Below are 24,473 nucleotides of genomic sequence, written 5' to 3'. Positions count from 1 at the left end.
CCCTTTTTCAAAAGATCAACCCTTGCGTTGGTCTTATCCTCCAAAATTGATCTCAAAACTTTTCAAAGATCAACCCTGTTGTTCTTATCTTTTAAAATGGGTTATAAATCATCATATTCAAAGATCAATCATGGCATTGGTCTTATCTTCCAAAAATGGGTCTTAAATCATTATATTCAAAGATCAACCCTGTGTTGGTCTTATCTTCCAAGATTGGTTTTAAGCATTACCTTCAACGATCAACCCTTGTGTTGATCTTATTATCAATTTTGAACTGTCATTTTTAGAAATCAGATCTGTTGTTGATCTTCTTTTTCAAAAACTAGATTTCAAAACCATTGCCTTCAAAATTGACCCTCATGATGATCTCTCATGTTGATTCGAAGGATCAGTCCTCGCACTGATAATTCTTCTTGCGGTGGATTTTCTTCCCAAAAATGATTTTTTACTTAAATAAACATTTTCCTTTAAAGATCCCACGTGCAGGCAGGATCAGACAAACTCTTTTTCGAAAAATCTTCTCAATTTTTCAGTTAATCTTATTATCTTTATTAGTTGCATTCATTTCATCTTCAGTTTAATCAAATGTTCGTCAGTTTATTATCTTTATCAATTTTTTGTCAAAGTTTTCATCAATTTCATTAAATTCTATCAATTTTTATTCTTAAAACCCCTTCAGGTTAAGGGATAAACCTGATGCCTCTTTCCCATGAGGTATTTTCTAAATCTTCTTTTTTTCGCCCTTTCAGGTTAAGGGATAAACCTGACCCTCGTTGTTCGAGGTGTTTTACCCTTTCAGGTTAAGGGATAAACCTGACCCTCGTTGTCCGAGGTGTTTTACCCTTTCAGGTTAAGGGATAAACCTGACCCTCGTTGTCCGAGGTGTTCCCATTCAGGATAAGGAAAAAATCCTGAGACCCCTCGTAGGAGTCACAATGCTATCTATGAGGATTCTTTTGTAAATACAAGTTTTTTTTTAATCTTTGTTGATTTTCTAGATTTATATCAGTTTCTCTTTATTAAATCTCTTTAAATTCTATTCTTCTTTCCATTCAGGATAAGTGATAATCCTGAAACCCCTCGCAGGAGCGATAGTGCTACCTATGAGGATTCTTTTGTAAATAACAAGTTTTATCAACCTTCATTTGATTTTTTAAAATTTATATCAATTTCTCTTCATTTAAATTTATCTTAAAATCTATTCTTTTCCCATTCAGGATAAGGGATAATCCTGATACCCCTCATAGGAGCATCGCTGCCACCCGTGAGAATTCTTTTCCAAAACAAATTTCCAAATAAATCTATTTAAATTCCTTTCCATGTTTATAAATTTTATTCTTCTTCAAATAAAGGGATAAATCTGGATTATTCCCCCATAAATTCTTCAATTCTCATCAAATTTTATTCTATATTCCTTTAGGATACGGGGAAATCCTGAAGCCGTTCGAATCTTACGCCATCTTGGGTCGAGGATCTCGAATAAAACCCTCATCTTCATCATCAAAATCTACTCATGCTTCTGTCAATCCCTCAAATTCCAACTCTTGGGTAGAAATTACTTCCTTCCCGTCTGAGTTCCGACTCAGGTTTTCGTTTTTGTTTTTGTTTTCATTTTTATTTTTAAAAAATCCAGGTTTCGACTCGGGTTTTCCCTTTTTTTATATCATTTGAAGTTTCGAGTTCCGACTCGGACTTCCTATCGGATTCAACGCTCGTGTTGGAACCGATCGTACCCTTGAAGATTCGAGTTTTTCAAAACTCGGGTTCTTCCTTTTTTTTTTATCATTATTTTTAAAGATCCGGGTTCCGACTCGAGTTTTCCCTTCTTTATATATCGTTTGAAGTCCCGAGTTCCGACTCGGACTTCCTAACAGATTCAACGCTCGTGTTGGAACCGATCGCACCCTTGAAGATTCGAGTTTTTCAAAACTCGGGTTCTTCCATTTTTTATCATTATTTTTAAAAATCCGGGTTCCGACTCGGGTTTCCCTTTTATATATATATATATATATATATATATATATATATATCGTTTGAAGTCTCGAGTTCCGACTCGGACTTCCTATCGAATTCAACGCTCGTGTTGGAACCGATCGTACCCTTGAAGATTCGAGTTTTTCAAAACTCGGGTTCTTCCATTTTTTATCATTATTTTTAAAGATCCGAGTTGCGACTCGGGTTTTCTCTTCTTTATATATCGTTTGAAGTCTCGAGTTCCGACTCGGACTTCCTATCGGATTCAACGCTCGTGTTGGAACCGATCGTACCCTTGAAGATTCGAGTTTTTCAAAACTCGGGTTCTTCCTTTTTTTATCATTATTTTTGAAGATCTGGATTCTGACTCGGGTTTTCCCTTCTTTATATGTCGTTTGAAGTTTCAAGTTCCGACTCGGACTTCCTATCGGATTCAACGCTCGTGTTGGAACCGATCGTACCCTTGAAGATTCATGTTTTCGAAACTCGGATTCCCCATCTTCATCATCGTTTTTAAAAGATCCGGGTTCCAACTCGGGTTTTTCCTTTTATATACCATTTGAAGTCTCAAGTCCCTACTTGAACTTTCTTTTGAATCCAATGCTCGTGTTGGACAAAATTGTTGGGTTGAGAATTCGAGTTTTCAAACTCGATTCTCACTCATTTTCTTATATTTGAAAAACCGAGTTCCAACTTGGATTTTCGCTTTTGTATATCCTTATTTTCTCAAAGTTCCTCCTTGAAAATTCCCCTTCAGGATAAGGGATAATCCTGAAACACCGGCAATCATTCTCGCTTAATTCTCAAGTATCTTTGAATGTCGGTCTCATTTTCAAATTCTCCTATTGAACCATCCAGTGCTCGTGCTGATGTGCATTTCGAAAACCCGGTGCTCGTACTGGTGTGCATTTCGAAAACCCAGTGCTCGTACTGGTGCGCATTTCGAAAACCCAGTACTCGTGCTGGTGTGCATTTCGAAAATCCAGTGCTCGTACTGGTGTGCATTTTTTAAAAAAACCCAGCGCTCGTACTGGGGCTTTCTTTTTGAAATCCAGTGCTCGTGCTGGTACATCTAGCGCTTGTGCTGGTGTTTGGCTGACTGATCAGTTAGCTATCCAGGTTCAGTCTTTGTACTAACCAAGCAACAACTCAAGTCTTAAATTCTCAATTTCAACCTTCGGCTTATCATTTCATCAAAAATCTATCTTTTCTTGCGAAGGACCCTCTTCACGGAGAGTTCGAGGGAGCTCGTTCCTTTCGCATGCAACCATCTTCAGTTCGCAAGAACCCTCTGCCAGGGAGAGTTTAAATGGACTCGTTTTCTTCGCGAACAGTTTGCAAAACAACAACCAACTTTATACAAGAGAACCCTTTTTCCAAAGAGAGCTTCGACGGAAGCTCGTTTCTTTTGTGGTCCCTGTTTTTATCATCTTTGGCCAACCCCTTCACAGAGGACCCTCTTCTAGGGAGAGTGTGATGGACTCGTTTCTCTGTGATACTTTCTCAATTTTGTTTTCGGCCGCCTTTCCATAAGAGAAGCCTAAAGATAGGGAGTTTTGACGAAAACTTAATTTCTCTTCGAAAGTTTCGTTTTGCAAACACCTCCTCTTTCAGGGAAGAGAGGAGTATTTTCAACTTCCCATTCAGGTAAGGGCTTAAGCCTGAGTCTCTCTTTTTGAGGAAAAGAGAGGAGAATTTTGTCACGGACATGTCAATTCGATATCGAGCATTCTCTTTTATCAGGGATTTATAGAATACGTTGCCAATCTGCTATCAAAAATCATTGTTGATCTCAAAATTTTCATCGCACAAAGAATTATCTCAAACTACCTTCAGTATCATTTTCAAAAGAGCAAGACTCTTGCGAAATAAGAGCTAAATTCAAGCTTTTTCTGTTGGTCGACCAAGAGGTTGAAGAAAAATCTTTGATATGACCGGCAAAGGAAAATTCAATGATGTTGAAAAGCCATAGATATTGATCATAGCTGTGGCGCATTCTTAAAGATTATTCTTTTGGCGGTAAGACAGTGGAAATATCCTGGGCAGTAAAAAGAACCTACCCAATCCATATATCCTCAGTCATCTAAGCTACAATCAAATATCCGCAAAAGGGATCTCTCAATTGTCGTCAAGATGAAGGCGAATTAACCGAGTGGACCCCCGGGGCCAAAGAAGATTTGAAACATCTCCAAGATGACGGAGTTTGTGACGAATCCTTCCAAGGAAAGTTCGGATCACCGTCGAGATGAAGGCGGATGCGATGAACCTACCGACAAACCCTAAAAGATATTTGATTTCTGCTATCATTTAGAGATTTCAACCCAAGAACCAATGTCATAGTTCCCGAGAAAGAAAAAGAAGGATCGGATCATCTCCAAGATGAAGGAGTTTGTGACGTACCCTTCCTCGAAAAAGAGAGAAAAGTCAGGACATCTCCAAAATGAAGGAGGATGTAAAAGAACCCAGAAAAGATCCATGGTCCAAAAGAATGCAAACAAGATCATCATGGGAAATGCCCAGGATATCAAACTGCCCGAAACTGTCAAGAATCATCTTTATCTATGTGAAATTCTTTATCAATGTCTTTTCACTTAATTGCTTTTATGAAGCTAAGAATGTTTTCCTCTCTTTTCATGTCAAGGAAATTGATATCTTCCTTAAAGAGACTCAACAACAACAAATTTGAATTTTAGATCTCAAATTCTACAGAGTTAGCCCCATTGAAGCTAATACTCTAGGTAGAAAGAGGTGATATCTTCACACATGAGCACAATTCAATCATTCTGAATCAACTACAATTTTTGGCATCTTATTGGCAATATTTTCTGATTATCCCAACATGAAGTGTGAACTTGAAAATCGTTTTGACGTATCCTGACGTCATCCCTCCTTAGGACTGAAAAGTCCTTTCCTTTCGTCTAATCTGATCGCTCTCAGATTCGCACACTTCCCTGTGCTCCCCACTGTCCCGCCATAGACAGTTCCCGCTCAGGATAAGGGATTAAACCTGAACTTTTTGCAAAAGATCTGTTATTGTCAAAAAGCTATTTTCAGTCTCAGCAATGAGGCGCCCAAGAACAACCCCTTTTCAAGCTTTAGGGACCCACATTTTTATCCTTTTGCAAAAACCCCTCTTGGATTTGTTGTGCAAAGTCTAGAGGCCCATCACAGTTTTCCTCGCTCCTCGAGGATTCTGTATCCATTCAGGCTAAGGATTAAACCTGTCACCTCGCTCCTCGAGGTGTAACCCAAAAACCTTCCGCGAGAGGTCGTCTATTTTTAGAAAGCTGATTTTAGTCTCAGCAATGAGGCGCCCAAGATCATCCCTTTTCCAAGCTTTAGGGAATCCCTTGATTTTCTCTTCTCGCAAACCCCTTTTGGATTTGTTCGTCCAAATTCCGAAGGCCCCATTATGGTTTCTTCATCCAAGGATTTCGTATGGTCATCCCTTTCAGGTTAAGGGTTAAGCCTGAACCTCACTTCACGAGGTACCTTCCGTTCAGGTTAGGGTTAAACCTGAGTCCCATTTCCGACTAGATATCTTTTCTAGTCCCACCACGGTTTCTCCATTCGAAGATTTCACGTCATCTCCCACTCAGGTCAAGGGTTAAACCTGAATCTCGCTTCGGCGATGCATTTGTTGTCCCATCACGGTTTCTTCACTCAAAGATTCTGCGTGGTCGTCCCTCTCAAGATAAGGGTGAAGCCTGAACCTCGCTCCGCGAGGTACCTTCCTTTCAGGTTTGGGTTAAACCTGAGCCTCATTTAGACGAGGTAATCCTTCCCGTCCCATCATGGTTTTCCCCACAAAGGAATCTGTGCTCTTTGTACATCCATCCAGGAAAGGATCATGCTTGAGCTTCATCTCACAATGGCATTTCCTCAGAAATGTCCCATCAAGGTCCACTTATATTCCTTTCTCCATCCAAATTATCTTGATCTATCTTCGTCCCATCCAGGTTAAGGGCTAAAATCTGAGTCATTTCAAAGGGCTGATCTTGTCTCACCCATGAGACTTGATCAAAATTCTTATCTTTCACCATCCCTGGGACTTTCACCCAAAGTCCCATCACGAGTTCCTCATCTCTATCATTCAGTCATATCATGGTCGAGGATTTCGCTCCCCCCAAGCCATTCAGGATAAGGTATTAAGCCTGAAACCATGTCTTTCAAATCAAATTCTTCCACACCCAGTTCAGATCTGCTGACTGGGGCATTTTTCAAAATTTGGAGCGTTTTCTTTGCCACTAAGCTCGGCTTTCAACCGGCTTAGTAGCAAAGAGGGGCATCTGTGAACACCCCAAATTTTTCAAAATCTTTTAAATATTCCCTTCTTGCCCCTAAATTCATTTTTGAGCAAATGAATCATTTTTTTTTAAGTCTAAATTCCAGTTCATTTCTCAAGTTTTATTGAAATTAAATTCATTTTATATGTATAAATTGATTTCAGATCTGGATCCATTGTCCAGATCCAAAATTGAGTCTCATTGTCCAATTTTCAAGAAAATACCAAAAATAGTTTTAAAATAGTTCAGACAGTCCATCTGACATCCGTTTGGATCTATCATGTTGTATTTCTCGATTCGAGTGTCAAAACTCAAACATTTTCTCAAAACTCGGGTCCAAACCCATTTTCTAAAGAAATTTCCTCAAAATAGCCTTGAAAACCTTCTTTTTGTAAATATTTCTCAAAAATACAAAAAAATTAGTTTAAATCCTTGTTTTGCCTTACATTTTAGGATTTTGTATTTCCCAAAATACAAAAAAATAAAAATATTCAGAAAAGAACAAAAAAAATAAAAAATAAATGAAGAAAATTGCAAAATGGTTTTAGAAAACCCGTTTTTTTTTAAATCTTTTTATAAGAAGACCTCTTTTGGAAAATGCAAAATTAAATAGTCGAGTTAGGGTTTTTGAGGGGGGGGGATCCTTTCAAGCTTTTTCTCGAGTTTGTTTTTCTCTCTCAGCCGCCCTCCTTCCCTCTCCATGGCCGAACCCTCCTCCGCAAGCCACCCATCCACAACCTCCACCTTCCATCGCCCTCCATCTTCAACCGATTCCTTCTCGAATCCTCCTTCTTCCTCCTTAAAAGGGGACTCAAGAAACCCTTCCTCTCGACCGCTTCTTCACCTCCCCATTTCTGCACATAGCTCCCTCTTTTTCACGCACCATCCGTTTTTTCACCCCAGCACCTTCATCATCACACCTCTCTTCATTTCCTCAATCTCCTTCTTCCCCATTCACTCTGACTGCCTCTTCATCCCGGCATCAGCGAGAAGAAAGAGAATCCTCTTTTGGGTTTCAGAGTTGCAGACGACCCTCTTCCTTCCCTTTAAAAGAAACACGAAAAAAAAAAACTCAGGAGATCGGTCGTTCACCCAGCCACGTTCTTCCTCTCCTTCACATTCTTGTTTCGACTCTCCCCCTAACCGACTGAAAGGAGTCGATCAATCTCGAAAGCTAGAGAAAGTAACCTTTCCATCTCTGATTCTCGTGAAATTCCTTTCTTCCTCTCATAGCATCGCCCTGCGTTTCTTTTGATTTTTCATTTTTTTTTTCTTTCTTTTACTCTTTCACAAGGCAAAAGGATGGGTCGACCTGCCTATAGCAGGATCGACCCATCCTGTGCGACATCAATGGAGTCTTAGAACTCCAACACATTTTTTTTCATGTTATTTTGACTCTTGATCTCCTGTTTAAAGGTTTATTGATAATCGATTGCTCATTTTGATAATGTTCAATGTTCATCTTCTTCCTTTTCTACGAATTTGTTGTTATGTTCTTGGAGACTCTGTGGTCATCGCAACTGTTTTGGATTAACGTGTAATTTCGATATGATTCCCTCGTTATCTTTTGATTTATGCCTTTATCTCATTAGCATTTCTCATTTCTTTTCGGGACATTAATTTGGCATCATGTTTCATTTTCTTTTCTTTTTTTTTTTTAGTAATAAGTTCGCTTTTGTGTTAGATTCAAAATGTCTTCAACTTCCCACATTTCTTCTTTTTTTTTTTGCTTGGTGTTCACTTTGTCCAGCCTATCTGATTATTATAACCAATCTTCCATCAACCCCACATAGCTGCTGTGATCGGGTTTGGTTTATTTTGTTGCTTGGACATCATTGGGATTTTGGGCGTTTCATGCCTTCCTGCACTTCTCTGTGTTTCACATAGTACACTATCAAATCCCAAATCTCATCCTGCCTCCCGATCCCTATATTCTCTATTTTTGAATGAAGCTATATTTATCGTGGGTTTTGTGCTTCCTCCATTGTTAAAACTACAACGATTGTCTGAAGGCCATGGCACATAACATGAGTAGATAAAATTCATTTTCATTTGATTATGTCCGAGATGATCTCGTTTAGCCTCGTTAAGATTTAGCAGGGTGCTGCTGAAATCAGAACAGACGGGTATAAGATTCGGTGTCTACGTTGGATCTGGAGAGGAGCCACCATTTGATCTTCTCAATCAGCATTTTCCCTTGTGTTTAATTTGTCTGATTACATTCTCTAATCTTATGATTATATCATTGTCTCTGCATATCCATTTACAGTTAAAGCACAGTTTGAAATCCAGCTTCATCATATTGGGCCTGTGCATAACGACTTGATTTCAGATTGTCTCAGAAGCTAGTTGCAAAGTTCAGTCTGGCGATAGTCAGTTTGGTGATTATTGGATACCCAGACTCGTTTCCTCTTTAAAAGCTCTGATTCGAATTTTAGATATGCTAATTTGATTGCATGTTCTTAGGATCATTTGCTTAACTGAGTAGCTGTGGAACTAATTAAAGATTAAAATGCAGAAAGTGCAAAATTCAACTCTCTGTTCCTGTGCAGAGGAGATCCCATACCCTCTCAATTGATCGACTAAAACAGATATTTGCGGTGCTAGTTCCGGTGGAAGGTGTTCAGCTGCAGGATAATCATGGCACACCCTATAGCTCCCAGTTGACCCTTCTGCAAAGCCTCCACGTTCTCTAGGCTTTACAACCCATGAGAAAATGCTCCAGTAATCTAGAGAGCTCTATGGCTATGGAAGACCCCTTATAAAATTTGGAAACATGGGGGCTCTGGGTTCCTAAAATCAGTGCCAAGACAAGGTATGTCTATGCTCTCAAGAATCTTTGTAATTAATCAGTGTTGGAATTCTTGCATTAATACAGTTTTTGTTTTATGTTGACCACATTCCTATGTCCACATACATTAATAGTATTGCACAGGTTAGTTTGGGTATTAGATGTGCATTGCGTTAATTTGCACATGCAATTGTATGGCTGAATGTTAGAAATTATTCAATGTTCATATAAGTTAGGCAGTTAAGCTAAGTATCGGATGCTCTAATTTCAGGTTATGTTTGATTATTGGTTTCATTCTCCTAGTAATGCCAGTTTTGTTCTTACTTGGGTTCTGGTTTTTCTGAAGGATAATCATTACTGTAAGGGTTGCATGAATCCATCCTGACTAAAGCCTTCTATGCTTGGCCTGTTACTGTTTCAATATAATGTTATCAGGATTTCAATGCTTGTCGTGATATAATCATTGTGTTAAGGAGGAAAAGTAAGAACAAAAAAAATGGATGTCTGCTCAAAAGCAGACCCTATTCTGGTCTATTTCTCCAAAATAGAGAAGTAGTTTTTTTTTCCTTTTGGTTTTGTCATAAGGTCTGGGTCACAGTTCTCACACATCTGGTATAAAGGTTTTGTGCCTCAGCATGATCAACTTTGCATTAAACAAAATCCTGATGGTTCATCCAAGAGCAGCATTAACCTCGGTTTCCAAATGAAAATACAGAGTGGCATAACTTATATTCTGCTCCTCATTTGTATGAATGCTTCCCCCAACCATGTTCAAGGCCCATTATGAACCTCAAATAAAAAAAGAAAATTCTCTGAATTTTATCTGCCATTTCCTGACTTCTATTGCATTATTGAAGAGTTGTGTGCTGGGAATAAAGGACGGTGGCAGATTGATAATCAGATCGCAGGGGCGCAAGCTGTTGGACAGATAATCGCAGAAAGGTATGTGTCATTTGCATATGTCCTCCTGAGTTCAAAGTTCATGTGTATGTTGTATTCATCTCCACCCATTAGTTTGAATCTTTAACATGCATGCAAAGGCATTAGAATGTTAACCTGCATAATAGATCCACCTATTGTCCTCTGCATTTTACAATTAATATTCCTCATCAATCACTCTCTGTACACTGTATACAAATTGCCACAACTCCATCCCAGCTTTCATTTTACATGTCATTGCACAAAGCATCTGGATGTGCTGATTGAAGTCAATTTGCTAACACTGTTAAGATAAGCTCACTGATGATATTGAGATCCATTCACAAATATCACTAATTGCAGATATTCAGTCGCCAAAATAGATTAGCTGCAGTCGACTCATGATTAAGACTTATTGATTTACCTTATTATGCTAAGTTGATTGCAATTTGTTGTTTCATCTGTTGTGGTTTATTTTACCAATAATCAGCTTTGGACATGACTTTGAAAAGTGATTTTGTAGTCCATTCAAAATATCGATAAGCTGAAACAGTTCAATTCTTCATCATAGTATGAGTGTGCACCCCAATTCTCATTTTTTTTTTTTATAAGGTAGGGCATATGTCATATATATATATACATATATGTACAATGCATATGCATATATGCATATATATATATATATATATATATATATATATATATATATATATATATATATATATATATATACATATATATACATGGGCATATATACAAGTGTATATCATTTTCTACTTTCTCCATCATAAACATCTTGGCATATGATCATTTTTTATGTGCAATTCTCTTCTATCTTCGTATTAACCCAGTTGTTTTGCAGGAAATATGTGGAAAAGGTCATTATTTGGAATTGTAAATTTGATTTCATGTATTGTAATAGTTAGAATTTTAATGAGAATCTACATTTCTTGTTTTAGATAGAATGAATGAGCATCATAAACGTCATGAATTATTTGTTTTTCATACATTTTTTTATTTTTTCTCAAATTCTCACAAATGGCAACACGAATGGCATGTATACCATTTCGTAAGAGGTAAATTAACCCTAAGTTGATGATTTACATTAACGGCCATAGTCAGGATGTAAACAAAACTTAGGATTTTTATCTTTTACGAAATAACACTGGATCTACACTGGATCCATTTTTCAAAATTCATCATATCTTCCTTAAATATTTTCTTCTTTTATCAGAATTTAATTTAAAATTAATTCAAAATATATACCAATGGCCATAGTCAGGGTATATTGAGAGTTAATTTCATTTTAAATTCTATAAAAGCACCAAATGTGTTTTATTCTTCACCTGAATTTAAATATAGATTATTATATAATACATTCAATGACCATAGTCAGGGATGTATTATATCTTCAATCTTATTTTAATTCATCCAAAGAATGAAATAGCTTTTTAAAATCCAATTTCAAAATTGTTTTAATTCATTCATCATTTAGGATAGAACTGCATCATATTTTCAAAATTACTTTTTCAAAACTCCAAGTGATGTAAATATCTTCTTCAATCAATCTTCAATCCTATTCATCTTTTTTTTTCATTCTATTTTCCATCTCAGAGTCCAATTTAACTTTGAGATTTCAATTTCATTTCATATTCAAAATTTCTAATTCAAATTCATTTTCAAAGTTCAATTTTACTTTGAAATTTCAAATTCATTTTCAAAAGCTCCAATCAAACTCAAAGTTCAATTTAACTTTGAGATTCTTGATTCATTTCAAGCTTCAAATCCCAGGTCTAAATTGACTTTGGGATTCATCTGTATATTCAAAATTCAATATCTAAAATTCCTTTTCCCAAATTCAAATCAGACTTAGAAATTCTTGATTCCTCTTCTGAATTTAAATCCAAATCCATTTTAAGATCCAAAATTCAACACTCATATTGGATCTTAGACTTCAGATCCAATTTACTTATAGGATCTAGAATCAATTTCACTTTGGATCTTAGACTTCAGATCCAATTTTCCATTCTAGGATCTAGAGTCCAACTCTACATCGAATTTTAGACTTCAGATCCACAATCTATCTTAGGATCCAGAACCAAACTCTACATTGGATCTCAGACCTCAGATCCACAATCTATCTTAGGATCCAGAACCCAACTCTACATTGGATCTCAGACTTCAGATCCATAATCTATCTTAGGATCCAGAACCCAACTCCACATTGGATCTCAGATTTCAGATCCATTCCATTTCAGCTTCCAGAACCCAAAAATCCATCTTAGATTCTAAAACCTTGGATCCCATTCTTTTTAGGATTCAGAATCCAATTCCAATTCTAGATTTCAATTCCATTTTCGGATCTAATCCGGATTTCTTAAATCCATTTCCATTATTAAATACCATTTGATTTTCTCAGACCCATTCTAAGATTCAAAGCCAATATCACATTAAAATTTCATCTTCTTCTCCTAAACCCATGATTAAATTCAAAGTCCATTTCTGACATTGAAAATTCATTTCCTTTTCATTTCAAAGCTTTAGATCATTCTTTCTCCATGTCAAGATTCATTCTTCCAAAACTCTGATTTACTTCAAAAACTTAGAACTTCTCTGATCTATCCCAAGTTCTAAGTTAGATTCAATCATTCCTTCACTTCCTTCCCAAGTTCATCTCAGAATACTTGGAAATTTCAAAATCAATTTTTAAAAGGAGCATACATTTTGCATTTGCACAAGCATGATTCTTTATGCATTTAGAGTTAGAATAAATTCTTAGATTATATTTAGGCAAAGCAAAAGGCATAGATTCGATCCTTGGTTCGATTACCTCTGGTAAAGGCGCCAGGAACGGTCGAATCTCGTACCGACGAGCGAATCCCGTCTCTCCATTTTTCTCGCGAATTTTCAAAACGGAGGCGAGTAATTTTCTAAATGTTTTCAAATAAAGGTCAAGTGAAAACCGCGCAAAAGAGTTCCTCTTCTCTCTTTCTTTCTTTTATTCTTCTCCCTTCAAAAAGGAGGAGAATAGAGGTTAGAAAAGGGAAAAGAGAAGGAAGAGTGAGAAACCATAAAGAGAGGAAAAATTTTGCGATGATCACATCCCCATGGAGACGTGCTTGGTCTTACAAAACCACGCTCCATCAGCTCTTGCAACTGATTCTTCAATTCTTCCAACTCTGCTGGTGTCATCCGATAAGGTGCTCTTGATATTGGCTTTGTACCCGACATTAGTTCAATCCCAAACTCGACTTCCCGCTGAGGAGGAAGTCCAGGAAGTTCTTTTGGGAATACATCGGCAAAATCGCGGACAATTTCCAAATCCTCTAGCCGAGTTATTTTTGTTTCACCTCCGATCATACTAACCAGGAAAGCCATATCTCCCTGACGGAGATACTTTTGGGCTTTGAGGGTCAAAATAACCCTTTTCTTGATTCCAGGCCTTGCTAATCGCTTCCGGCATATCCGGTCGAGACAAAATTACTTTTCCTTCTCTACAGAGAACTCTAGCATAGTGTTCAAAGAGCCAATCCATACCCAGTAAGACATCATATGCGGTCATATCAAGTATGATTAGGTTGGCAGGTAAGTTGTGTTCTCCTAAAATAACTTTCACTTCTGGCATGTAGTTCACATAAATTTCATTGAATCCTATAGGGTTATATACTACTAGTTCTTGATTCAATGATTATGTGGGGATTCTAAGTTGTTTTGCAAAATATAAAGAAATGAAGGAATAAGAAGCTCCACAGTCAAATAAGACAAGGGCAGCTTAACCTGAAACAAGCACGGTACCTTGCACAAGGTCCCCATTCTCCAGTTGGTCAGCTGTAGTAGCATACACACATCCCGCTACGCGTTGTGGAGCCGCCTGAGGCTATGGTGGTGCACAGTGTTGCTGTGGCTGTTGTCCTCCAGTGCCGCGTCGTGCATCATCGGTCTGCTTCTTCTGACACTCCTTGATGTAGTGCCCCATCTTTCCACAGTAGAGACATCCTCCTGTCTCACGGGGACACTGTTGTCCGGGGTGAAAGCGATTGCACTTCTGACACCTTTGATTTTGTCCTGGCATGTGTCGGGTACCTCCGTCATGCCTTGGTTTCTTGGTTTGATGGTTAAAACGTTTTCCACCAAACATCTTCTTGAACTCGGGTTTCTGAACCCCGATTTTGTTCTTTTGCGACTTTTGTTCCTCTTTCCAGTCGTCATCAAGGAGAGTCGCCACCTGGATAGCCTCATCGAGGTTCTTGGGCCCTCTAGTGTACAGACGGTTCCTCAAACCCGCCTTCACGCCTCGAGCAAATTTCATTGCTCGATCCTCATCCGATGTATACACGTTTGGACAATATCGTTCCAACTGTGAAACTTAGTGATGTACTCGGCGAGGGACATTTCACCCTGCTGTAGGTCCAAGAACTCCTGCATCTTCTTGGCCCTCTCGTGCTTCGGAAAGTAGGCAGCGTTAAAAACCTCTACGAACTCCGTCCAAGATATAGGACCATCCTGGAACTTGACCGCTCTGGTGGTTTCCCACCACTTTTCAGCATGATCCTTGAGACGATAAGTCCCAAAGTCCACCCGACGCTCCTCGGGCACCTCCAGTACATGAAAGATACATTCAATCTCCCGGATCCAACTCTCAGCAGCTTCTGGATCCGTCTTTCCGGAGAAGGCAGGAGGATCCATGTCCATGAATTTCTTTTAGGACATAGTCCCACCGTTTGTACTCTTCTCATGGGCCACATGTTGTAGATTGTCGCCCATCTGCTGCATTGTCGTAGTTTGCTGGCCTACTACTTCGGCCAGGTTATGTAGCGTTTCCATAATATCGTTGCAGCGGTTTGCTCAAGCCATCTATTTGAAAAATTTAAAATTCATTATTACCTTAGCCATAATTTCGTGAAATACACATATGGTTTTTGTTTCTACATTATAAAAATAACATTTCTACATACTTACAGAGTCATTGCGGTCGCCAAAAAAGCCAAGATCTCAAATTATTCAGTCCTGCTATGATACCAAAGCTGTAACGCCCCAACTTTTTATAGTAAAAATTTTGGAGTAAATTTTTTTTTGAAATAGCGGAAGTGCGAAAAACACAAGTCAGACGCATTACAGGGTAAAACAGAGAAGTACTAAACATACCATTCATTAATTGAAACATTAATTTCATTAATTACATCCCATAACAGAAATGTAAATCTACTAATCAGAGTTCAAACATAAACTACTGAATAAATGAGATCTCTTGGCTTTATCCAAAACGACACCCCGATGCTCCAATTAGTTGCTACCTGAAAAACATTTAAAGCAGAAGGGTCAGACTCCCCTGTCTGCGTAAGAACCATTATATTTATATGTGGTGCTCAGTGACTTGTGTACAAATATGTGCAAGTACTGCAGATATAACTAGCATGGAAGTTTATAACATTCTAAGAAGATGATTATGCTTTCTAATTCATGATACAGTGCAAAAGATGACTGAACAAGAGGTATATTTATCCACATTAGTACAAGCTGTAGCTTCCACAAGTTTTACTAAAGTCAACTCAACAATATATAATTCTTCAAAGATAAGTTTCTAGTCAACTTAAATTATTTAATGCTTATCTTATTCTTACCCTGTGGGTACGCACAGGCATAGACCTCGTAGCGGACCGAGACCATACGAGGGTCTATTATTTAATAACCCGTATGACTAGCCGTACGGATATCCAAAGGGGACGGTCAGTGACCGAGAGAGAGCTCCCCAGTGGCTAGAACAAAAATTTAGGATGCACCCTGTACTTCTGCAGAAGAAGTGGATCTACCACCTAGGACATACTGGTAGTCCTGGTCCCCTAACTTCGTGGATTGGGGACCGGGTGAGACGCCTAGCTCTCATAAGAACAAGAATGTCCACGAAGTTTGTACCACCTACCCTCTCCAAGGTAGACCATGGGTCCAGTAACATACACCATCTTTCAGGTGTATCCAGAGCCCTGGGAAACCAGTAACATATACTATTTTCAGGTATACCCAGAATCCAACATATTTAATTTATATGTGTATACATTTTTTTATTCTTGTTTGTTTGGATACAGTAACATACATCTTCTTTCAGATGTACCCTGAACATTGGGAAAACCAGTAACATATACCATTATTCAGGTATACCCAGAATCCCACATATTTAATTTATATGTGTATACATTTTTTTATTCTTGTTTGTTTGGATCCAGTAACATACATCTTCTTTCAGATGTACCCAGAACCCTGGGAAAACCAGTAACATATACCATCTTTCAGGTATACCCAGAATCCCATATTTAATTTATATGTGCATATTTTTAATTTTATTTATTCTTATGTGCAAGTCATTGCACCACATGGGATTTTCAAAACCCCAACTCATACTCAGGTTGATCTTAGTATATGCACATTACCCATCGAATGCCTCAAAGGCACCAACCACAATTTCTCATAATTTTGGTTCAACTTTGTGTCGAGTACTTAAACGTTCGGCATTTTCAGTTTTGTTTATGAGCTCGAGTGTATGTTCCGTATCCCCACTGGATATGCCGCAACATGACATTATCCAACTTTATCATGTGTGTTCTATGTACTGGACATAATCCGACTATTTTTTTCATAGATATTTCAGTTGCATTTCACATAAAAAGTCTTTAGAAAACTTTTCTAAAAGAACCCTTCATGAAAATCATTTTAGAAAACTCTTTACTCAATTTTTCAGGTTTATTAGTCGACCAATAGGCTCACCGGTCGACCAACCTTTTTGGCTTCAAATCTTCTAAGCAAAATGTTATTTTTTTGTAAAATTAGTCGACCGAAGAATTTATCAGTCTACCAGACAGAATGTCTGTTTTCTGGAAAAGTTTAGCAGCAGTCGACTGAAGGGTTTATCAGTCGACTGATCATAAAATTAGTCGACCGAAAGTTTTATCAGTCGACCGGACATAATGTCCATTTTCTGGAAAAATTTAGCAGCAGTCGACTGAAGAGTTTATCAGTCGACTGAACAGAATATCAATTTTTCTGAAAATTTTAGCATCAGTCGACTGAAGGTTTTATCAGTCGACTGATCAGAATATCTGTTTTCTGGAAAAATTTTAGCATCAGTCGACTGAAGGTTTTATCAGTCGACTGATCAGAATATCTGTTTTCTGGAAAAAAATTAGCATCAGTCGACTGAACAGAATGTCTGTTTCCAGAAAATTTTAGTTGTAGTCGACTGAAGGTTTTATCAGTCGACTGAACATATTATCAGTCGACTAACTATTGCCTCAGTTGACTAATTTTGTCATTTTTCTGTAACTTTTAAAAGGGTGTAACTTTTTATTTTTCAAACATTTTGATCATTCTAAATGGACTGTTTTGCCACCCCTTTCATCCTCAATGTATGGAATCTTTCAACTATAAATATGAGTGCATTCCACACTAAAAAACATCGAATTACCCAATAGGAATGATATATCTTTATTTTACCATGATGTGAAATAGCAATCACGTATACATAACTTCAGACCTGATTAAAACCATTCAATCTACAAGGTATAAAAGGTGTATTGAACAAGAAAATACAACCAAACAATAATTTCATGAATAATAATCCGAGATACTTAAAGTTCCACGCCATTTGCCTACTTTATTTTTGTTTCGATCTTGAATCTGTCATGGCTGACACCCACACCAAAAATATATGCATTTTTCCTACATAGATTCAAACTGTAGGTTTTGATATGAGTACTACATATCACCAAGCATACACATAGGAACATAATGCCCTTACAAAGAACACCACAATGCCCCAACGTTGGCCAAGGGTGAGAACCATTGGCTGAACCACTACATATTGACCTATTGGCGAGTAGGTGTTTCAACTCATGCCACTTGGGTCTCAAGGCCCTAAACATACCTACATATAGGTGGTGCTTGTCGCGTAAACTCCATGATATTGCAACATAGATGTGCAACAAGGCATCAACCACTTACATACAAATAGCAATGCTCCTTACCTCTTTGGAGTCTCATGACGGCAAGGCTGCAATCCCTTCTCTTCGTTAGAGCGGCACCCCACGTCGATAATGGATGTTCACGCGTTCAACAAGGGAGGTCCACACAGACCAACAATGGAGGTCGACCACCACCGTGAGAGAGAGAGGGAGAGAGAGAGAGAGATACGTCTAATGTAAATCCTTACCAAAAATCTCTCATTTAACTCCTCTATTTAGGGGGAAGTTACCAAATTTTCAAGACATTAAAACTTCACCCAAATCTCACGTTTTTGGTGGGTGATGTCTATTTCCAACAATGCCCCCCCCTCCTCTCTTAGGCATGATTTCCTCTAACTTCCCTCACTATTTGCTTTATGGGTACCCCTCTTCCATGTCACCTGGGATTCTCCTCAATCCTTGGTAGAGCTAGATGGAAAAGCCAAAAATTTAGGCTTAACATAATCCCACGTTTTTACCCTTTTCACCAAGGTAGAAAACATCACTTTCTTGTGAAAAAAGAATAATTTGTGCACAGGGGGTTTTGAATTGAGGTTGCAACTCTACAACCCTATGTGTCCTACCATAACTCCACTTCACCACTTGTTGTTTACTTTTGCGAAGATATTCTTTTTATGTCATATTGGGACGTTTTTCCTTGTTGATGGTTTTCTTCCATTTTCAAGTAGATTTTTCACCCGTTGGTTTTAAACTTGCACTTGCTTACTTTACGTGTGCTTCAGATCTCACGCTATCATCCCGAAAGCATCGGGTTTCCTTACTTGGACTCGTGAACCAGGTCGGATCATCAGATCTCGCCAAGATCCGGATCCAAAACCACTTGTGAGAGTTTGTTATCGGTTTCGTTCTAGAAACCACAAGTCATAAAAATTGTACTGCCTAACTTAAAATCTTACTATTTCACATAACGGATCCCTTTTATTCATTTAGAATTTTCTAAATTTCACGGGTTTTACATCCTTCCCCTCTAAAAAGAAATTTTGTCCGCGAAATTTGTAATACATATCAATCAAACAATTGTGGGTATTTGTCCTTCATTGCTGCTTTCGGTTCCCACGTGCATTCTTCTCAGCCATGATGTCTCCATCTCACTTTAACTAATGGGATGATCTTATTTCGTATCACCCGCTCACTGCGATCCACGATTTCAATCGGTCTCTCTTCTACGGTCAGATCTTCTTGCACACTGATGTCCTCGAACTGAATCACGTGTGACAGATCTTGAATGTATTTTCTCAACATTGATACGTGAAATACATTATGAAACTTGGCAAGTTGAGATGGTAACTCAACTCGATAAGCAGTTTCGCCGATCCGCTCCAATATCGGGAAAGGTCCGACATATCTAGGACTCAACTTTCCCTTCTTTCCGAATCTGAAAACGCTCTTCGTCGGCGATATCTTGACAAACACTGCATCTTCCACTTCGAAACTAAGCTCTCTGCGTCACTGATCCGCATAGCTTTTCTGTCGACTCTGTGCTCCTCTAAGTCGATCTCGTATCTTCTGTATTTGTTTAGTGTAATGTTGAAGTACCATTGGTGACTCAACTGTTCTTTCGCCAACTTCATCCCAATATACTGGTGACCTACAAGGCCGCCCATACAGTGCTTCGAAGGGCGCCATGCCAATACTCGCATGGTAGCTATTATTGTAGGTGAACTCAGCTAGTACCACGTGAGCATCACATTCGCCTTTCCAATCCAACATACAGGCACGTAGCATGTCCTCCAGTGTCTGTATGGTCCTTTCTGACTGTCCATCGGTTTGTGGATGAAAGGCAGTGCTGAACTTCAACTTAGTTTCCAATGCCTTTTGTAACTGCCCCCACAGTCGTGAGGTAAACCGAGGGTCTCTATCAGATATGATCGAGACAGGCACCCCATGTAGTCGTACTATCTCCTGGATATACAGGTCGGTCAAGCTCTCAAGTGACTGATTCTTCCTCATCGGTAGGAAATGTGCTGACTTAGTGAGTCGGTCAACCACTACCCAAATAGAGTCATGGTTCTTTTGGGTTCGCGGTAACCCCATCACAAAATCCATCGTGATATGTTCCCATTTCCATTGAGGAATTTCCATCAGCTGCATCGTTCCTCCTGACCTTTGATGCTCGATTTTGATTTGTTGACATGTCAAGCACTTTGCGACGTATCTAGAATGATAGCAAGAATTAGCATAATCCCGATCTTATATCATAGAAAGAGCAACCTAATTAGAACACAAAAAATTTTCTCGTGAATTGGTTACCTTGCAACATCGCGCTTCATACCATTCCACCAGTACCAGTATTAAAGATCTTAGAACATCTTGGTACTGCCCGGGTGAATGGTATACTTGCTCTTATGTGCCTCTGCCAATAACTCTTCTCTGGTCTCTGGATCACTCGGTACCTATAGTCGATCTTTAAACCATATACTTCCATCCTCCTTGTGCTGGAAAGCAGTGTTTTCTTGCAACGCCAATGCCTCCATCTTTCCGTACTGCGAGTCTTCTTTTTGCTTAATCACGATCCGCTCTCGTAGTTCTGATCGTACAGTCAGGCTAGACAGCCTAAGTACGCCTTGATCATCGGAGAAAGGTCTCCATTCTGTGAACTCAGAAATCATCTTCCATCCAAGATTTACCAGGCTAGAAAGATTTCCCCCAGCCTTACGACTAAGGGCATCAGCAACAACATTTGCTTTCCCTGGATGGTACGAGATTGTAAATTCGTAGTCCTTGATGAACTCGAGCCACCTTCTTTGTCACATATTAAGTTCCTTCTGAGAAAATAGATACTTCAAGCTCTTGTGATCAGTGAAGACTTCGAACTGCTCTCCATATAGATAATGTCTCCAAACCTTTAAAGCAAAAACCACCGCTGCCAACTCCAGGTCGTGCGTGGGGTAATTCTTCTCATGAATCTTCAGTTGTCGTGATGCATAGGCAATGACCTTGTCGTACTGCATCAATACACACCCCAATCCAGTACCAGAAGCGTCCGTGTACACCATGAATCCCCCGCTTCCAGACGGTAAGGCTAATACTGGAGCTGTGGTAAGCTTAGCTTTTAGGGTTCGAAAACTTTCTTCACTTTTATCATTCCATTCAAACTTTACCCCTTTTCGTAGAAGCTTTGTCATTGGCATAGCAATTCGGGAGAAGTCTTGGATGAATCGCCTATAGTAGCCAGCTAATCCTAGGAAGCCTCGGATTTCGCTGACATTCTTTGGTTGTGACCAATTCATCACAGCTTCAACTTTGGCAGGATCTACTGAAACTCCATCTTTCGAGATCACATGTCCAAGGAACATGACTTCTTCAAGCCAGAATTCGCATTTCGAGAACTTGGCATATAACTGATGTGCCCGGAGGGTTTCTAAAATGATTTTCAGATGTTCTTTGTGTTCCTTCACATTTTCTGAGTACATCAGTATGTCATCAATGAAGATAATGATGAAGGAGTCCAAGTATGGCCTGAATACCCGATTCATCAGGTCCATGAATGCCGCAGGAGCATTCGTGAGTCGAAATGGCATCACCACAAACTCAAAATGCCCATATCTGGTTCGAAATGCTGACTTTGGGATATCTTCATCTTTTATTCTCAACTGATGGTAACCTGACCTCAAATCAATCATAGAAAAGACTTTTGCTCTTTTCAATTGATCAAATAGGTCCTCAATACGAGGTAGAGGATATTTGTTATTCATTGTTGCTTGGTTCAGCATTCTATAGTCTATGCATAGTCTCATAGACCCGTCCTTCTTTTTCACAAACAGAACCGGTGCTCCCCATGGAGACGTACTCGGTCTTACAAAACCACGCTCCATCAGCTCTTGCAACTGCTTCTTCAGTTCTTCCAACTCTGCTGGTGTCATCCGATAAGGTGCTCTTGATATTGGCTTTGTACCCGGCATTGGTTCAATCCCAAACTCGACTTCCCGATGAGGAGGAAGTCCAGGAAGTTCTTCTGGGAATACATCGGCAAAATCGCGGACAATTTCCAAATCTTCTAGCCGAGTTAGTTTTGTTTCACCTCCGATCATACTAACCAGGAAAGCCATATCTCCCCGACGGAGATACTTTTGGGCTTTGAGGGTCGAAATAACCCTTTTCTTGATTCCAGGCCTTGCTAATCGAAATTCAACTTCTGGCATATCCGGTCGAGACAGAATTACTTTTCCTTCTCTACAGAGAACTCTAGCATAGTGTTCAAAGAGCCAATTCATACCCAGTATGACATCATATTCGGTCATATCAAGTATGATTAGGTTGGCAGGTAAGTTGTGTTCTCCTAAAATAACTTCCACTTCTGGCATGTAGTTCACACAAATTTCATTGAATCCTATAGGGTTATATACTACTAGTTCTTGATTCAATGATTCTGTGGGGATTCTAAGTTGTTTTGCAAAATATAAAGAAATGAAGGAATGAGAAGCTCCACAGTCAAATAAGACAAGGGCAGCTTGGCCTGAAACAAGCACGGTACCTTGCACAAGGTCCCCCTTCTCCAGTTGGTCAGCTGTAGTAGCATACACACGTCCCGCTACGCGTTGTGGAGCCGCCATAGGTTGTGGTGGTGCACGGTGTTGCTGTGGCTGTTGTCCTCCAGTGTCGCGCCGTGCATCATCGGTCTGCTTCTTCCGACACTCCTTGATGTAGTCCCCCATATTTCCACAGTAGAGACATCCTCCTGTCTCACGGGGACACTGTTGTCCGGGGTGAAAGCGATTGCACTTCTGACACCTTTGATTTTGTCCTGGCATGTGTCGGGTACCTCCGTCATGCCTTGGTTTCTTGGTTTGATGGTTAAAACGTTTTCCACCAAACCTCTTCTTGAACTCGGGTTTCTGAACCCCGATTTTGTTCTTTTGCGACTTTTGTCCCTCCTTCCAGTCGTCATCAAGGAGAGTCGCCACCTGGATAGCCTCATCGAGGTTCTTGGGCCCTCTAGTGTACAGACGGTTCCTCAAACCCGCCTTCACGCCTCGAGCAAATTTCATTGCTCGATCCTCATCCGATGTATACAGGTTTGGACAATATCGTTCCAACTGTGAAACTTAGTGATGTACTCGGCGGGGGACATCTCACCCTGCTGTAGGTCCAAGAACTCCTGCATCTTCTTTGCCCTCTCGTGCTTCGGAAAGTAGGCAGCGTTAAAAACCTCTACGAACTCCATCCAAGATATAGGACCATCCTGGAACTTGACCGCCCTGGTGGTTTCCCACCACTTTTCAGCATGATCCTTGAGACGATAAGTCCCAAAGTCCACCCGACGCTCCTCGGGCACCTCCAGTACACGAAAGATACGTTCAATCTCCCGGATCCAACTCTCAGCAGCTTCTGGATCCGTCTTTCCGGAGAAGGCAGGAGGATCCATGTCCTTGAATTTCTTTTAGGACATAGTCCCACCGTTTGTACTCTTCTCATGGGCCACATGTTGTAGATTGTCGCCCATCTGCTGCATTGTCGTAGTTTGCTGGCCTACTACTTCGGCCAGGTTATGTAGCGTTTCCATAATATCGTTGCAGCGGTTTGCCCAAGCCATCTATTTGAGCAATTTAAAATTCATTTTAACCTTAGCCATAATTTCGTGAAATACACATATGGTTTTTGTTTCTACATTATAAAAATAACATTTCTACATACTTACAGAGTCATCGCGGTCGCCAAAAAAGCCAAGATCTCAAATTATTCAGTCCTGCTCTGATACCAAAGCTGTAACGCCCCAACTTTTTATAGTAAAAATTTTGGAGTAAATTTTTTTTTGAAATAGCGGAAGTGCGAAAAACACAAGTCAGGCGCATTACAGGGTAAAACAGAGAAGTACTAAACATACCATTCATTAATTGAAACATTAATTTCATTAATTACATCCCATAACAGAAATGTAAATCTACTAATCAGAGTTCAAACATAAACTACTGAATAAATGAGATCTCTTGGCTTTATCCAAAACGACACCCCGATGCTCCAATTAGTTGCTACCTGAAAAACATTTAAAGCAGAAGGGTCAGACTCCCCTGTCTGCGTAAGAAGCATTATATTTATATGTGGTGCTCAGTGACTTGTGTACAAATATGTGCAAGTACTACAGATATAACTAGCATGGAAGTTTATAACATTCTAAGAAGATGATTATGCTTTCTAATTCATGATACAGTGCAAAAGATGACTGAACAAGAGGTATATTTATCCACATTAGTACAAGCTGTAGCTTCCACAAGTTTTACTAAAGTCAACTCAACAATATATAATTCTTCAAAGATAAGTTTCTAGTCAACTTAAATTATTTAATGCTTATCTTATTCTTACCCTGTGGGTACGCACAGGCATAGACCTCGTAGCGGACCGAGACCATACGGGGGTCTAATATTTAATAACATGTATGACTAGCCGTACGAATATCCAAAGGGGACGGTCAGTGACCGAGAGAGAGCTCCCCAGTGGCTAGAACAAAAATTTAGGATGCACCCTGTACTTCTGCAGAAGACTTGGATCTACCAC

Source organism: Nuphar pumila, chromosome 8, assembly GCF_984573655.1.
Source record: "Nuphar pumila chromosome 8, dmNupPumi1.hap1.1, whole genome shotgun sequence".
Lineage (NCBI taxonomy): Eukaryota > Viridiplantae > Streptophyta > Magnoliopsida > Nymphaeales > Nymphaeaceae > Nuphar > Nuphar pumila.
This window is presented reverse-complemented; position numbering follows the sequence as displayed.